Source organism: Monodelphis domestica, chromosome 3 (genome assembly GCF_027887165.1).
Source record: "Monodelphis domestica isolate mMonDom1 chromosome 3, mMonDom1.pri, whole genome shotgun sequence".
NCBI lineage: Eukaryota > Metazoa > Chordata > Mammalia > Didelphimorphia > Didelphidae > Monodelphis > Monodelphis domestica.
In genome coordinates this window covers 487,390,671-487,394,175 of record NC_077229.1, presented here as the reverse complement: position 1 = coordinate 487,394,175, position 3,505 = coordinate 487,390,671, and the positions used below count along the sequence as shown (strand labels likewise).

The 3,505-nt window shown below is 39.1% G+C and overlaps 1 non-coding gene across 1 annotated transcript; it reads right to left on the bottom strand.

The window, feature by feature from the left end:
• Positions 1–543: 543 nt before the first annotated feature.
• On the bottom strand, positions 544–648 carry LOC130458619 (U6 spliceosomal RNA). Its single transcript, XR_008918032.1, has one exon. It is a non-coding gene; the product is annotated as a U6 spliceosomal RNA (small nuclear RNA).
• Positions 649–3,505: the final 2,857 nt, after the last annotated feature.

Here is a 3,505-nt window from a genome sequence, read left to right as displayed (position 1 = left end):
TTCTGTTAGGGAACTTAATAAGAGGCCCAGCAAACAGCCTGATCTAGGCATTGCTACCTCTCAGGATTTGCCATATACTTAGTTCTTCAAACCGCAACAAAACGTTTACTAGGAAAATGACCACCAGGGCCTGCTATCAGATCCGTAAAAAAGGATATTAACATCTCAGAAGCAGCAGTCTGGAAAATTCTGAATCCTGATCCCAGCCTCCAGAGCTCTAATTAGAGGAGATAATATAGAAACGGGAGTAGCATTGTAGACTTAAAACTGGAAGGGACTGTAGATGCCACCGAGGCCAGCTCACCATTTTAGAGATGAGGAAACTGAGAGCCAGACAACTTCAGTGACTCGACCACAGCCACACAGGAGGTCCAGAAGAGCTGGAGCTTCAGCCAGGTGCTGAGGCTCTAAATTTATCACTAGACCTTGCATCATATTATCTCCTACCAAAAAATAAAAGAATCAGCACCGACACACACAAAGACCTCGACATAAATGATATATACACCTAGACCTCGATGTAGATTACACACACACACACATATATATATATAAATGTTTTGTAAATTTATATGTCATCCTTGTGCAGAGGCCATGCTAATCTTTGTTTCTTTCCAATTTTAAGCAGTCGGTGAGCATTAGGCAACGAGGGCTTTGTACCAGGGAACCAGATTTAAAAGATGCCACACCTAGAGGTCCCTGAAACACTCAAGAGTCTGGTAGGCAAGTTTCTACAATAGAACTGAATAAGAATAATGAGTTAAAATAGAAATCTACCAGACATCAGGCTAAGGTAAGCACCTCTTCCCGTTCTTCCACCAATTGCTGTTAGGACAACCTCTGAGCTCAATCTTTCTCTCAAAGGCTGGTAGATGGTAAATCTGCCTTCAGTCCCCTCAGTTGAGGGCACATTTCATACTAGTTGCTCTGGAGCAAAAATTTCTGGTTATGGCTCTAGTAGCCCCTTAAATTTATAAATGGCTATCTTTCTTTAGTGGGTAGCTACTGGCACAGTGGACCCCAAAGCCAGGCCTGAAGTCAGAAAGTTCTGAGTTCAAAATCAACCATAGAAATTTACTAGTTTGAAATCCTAGGCAAGTCACTTCATCTTGTTTCCCCTCATTTTTTTCATCTGTAAAATGAGTTGAAGAAAGAAATGGCAGACTATTCCAGTATCTTTGCCAAAAAACCCTAAACCAAACCAAAAGGGGTCACAGAGTCAGATACAACTGAAAAGACTGAACGGCACATCTTTCTTTAAGATGAAATTTGTGTTGTTTTTTTTTAAAGGTGGTAGTTTTATAAATAATGCATTTTACTGATTCTTTTTATTTTTATATCACAGTAATTTCTGGATATAATTCAGGCTTTCTCTACTACTTGTCCCCTCCAAATGATTTTTAAAATATGCAGTCTTGGGGGCAGCTGGGTAGCTCAGTGGATTGAGAGCCAGGCCCAGAGATGGGAGGTCCTGTATTCAAATCTGGCCTCAGAGAAGTCCTAGCTGTGTGACCCTGGACAAATCACTTGACCTCCATTGCCTGGCCCTTACCACTCTTCTGTCTTAGAACTAATACAAAGTATTGATTCTGAGATGGAAAGTAAGGGTTTTAAAAAAAATATGCAGTCTTTTGTAACAAGGATGAACAATGATGTAAAACTAACCAAAATAATGACTGTATTTGATGGTTTATGAAATGTTCTGTATGGATGGTCATCTACCACTCTACTAAAAGAAAGAAGGGAGGTGCTTCTTCATTTTTCCAGGACCAAGACTGGTTATTGGAACTGGTTATTATAATCATAACTTAATGGTCCTTTTTGTTCTAATATTCTTTTTTGTTTACATGTTTGCCATTGTGTTATTTTTTTTCTCTTGATTCTGCTTACTTAATATTATCAATTCCTACAAAACTTCCCATGTTCCTCTGAATTCCTAAAATTTCTTGTTTATCATTACTGTTTTGTTATATTACCATACTATAATACTATATACTACATACACACATATAATATATACTATAATTTTTCATACATTTCCTAATCAATAGGCAGCTATTTTGTTTATAGTTTTTTCTTATCACCAAAGTTCTTGTAGCTTCTTTTATTTTTTTAAGTAAAAACTCTTACCTTCTATCTTAGAATTAATATTAAGGTAAAAGAGGTGTAAAGGCTAGGCAATTGGGGATAAGTGACTTGCCCAGGGTCACCGCTAGGAAGTAACTAAGGCCAGATTTGTCCCAGAACCTCCCATCTGCAGGCCTAGCTCTCTATCCACTGAGCCACCTGTCTCTCTATCCACAGGGACATCTAGCTGCCTCATTGTAGCTCATTTTTGAAGAGAAATATTTTAGCCACTTAAAAACATTTCTCACGGACAATGCAAATTAAAAACATCTAGTCAAACCCTATCAAACAAAATTGAGGTCAAGAGTGGTTGCAACTTGTTCCAAGTTCACAAAAGGGAGCAAGAAGTAAAACTGGATTTTGAACTCAGGTCCTATTAATGAATAAAAAAATTCATTGTGTGTTTCCTGACAAACACTGTGCTAAGCATTGAAGATACAAAGACAGTCCAATTGATACACCCTTTCCAGTGGCAATGACAGTAGTGATTTGATTGTCATTCTTAGAGTAAGAGGTAAAAAGGGGAAGGGAGATCACCCAGTGGACACAAAGGCAAGGCAGAAAATGTCAGAGATGAAGCTGAATGCTGGAGCTCCTTGTGGGCATGTTCTTGAGATCTGTTCTATTAGCAGTAGCAGCAGGATGGACACAGCCTCCAAGATTTCTGAGCTCACTGGCGCTTAACTTCCCTTTGATTCCAAATGCAGCATTTCCCCCACTAGATGACAGAAGCATGAAAATAAAAGTCAGTGTAACGGATATGGGAAGGTTCTATGAAATTGCTGCCATGTTTTTAAAAAGATTAAAAGCCTCACCTTCCTTGGTGTGTGATAAGCTTGAAGAGGATTTCCAAGATATCAATAATAAAATAACAATAACGGCCACTAGCATTTATATAATATTCTAAGATTTACAAAGCTTTTGACACATGTAGCCTTCTGGGAAATAGCCTCGGAACTGGGGTCCACCCAGCCAAAGAGATTTCCTTTCAGTGCCAAAGGACTTTTCCAAAGTTTTTCTAAAGATGATGTCAGGTCTGTTTTCCCCCAGAACCATCTCACTACTGAAAACAAAATTGTCCTGATTTCAGGCGTTAAGATCTGATTATCATCCCAGAAAATGTATAGGTGACCCTGAATCCTGACTTGAGACCCGAGTTCAGCCTCTCAGAGTGACAGTCAAAGCTCATTAATAAGGAGATATACAATGTTTTCAGCACCCAGCTTGTGCTAGGATTCACTCAAGTCTTAAGAAAAGAGGAGGAAAAAAATATTAGTCATGGCTGTCTAGGGGCCCTTCTTCTTTGGTCTTTTCATTCAGTTTCCTTGTTTAGGCTTCAGAAAAAGCCATTGAGCCCCATCAGACAGAATGGAGCAGG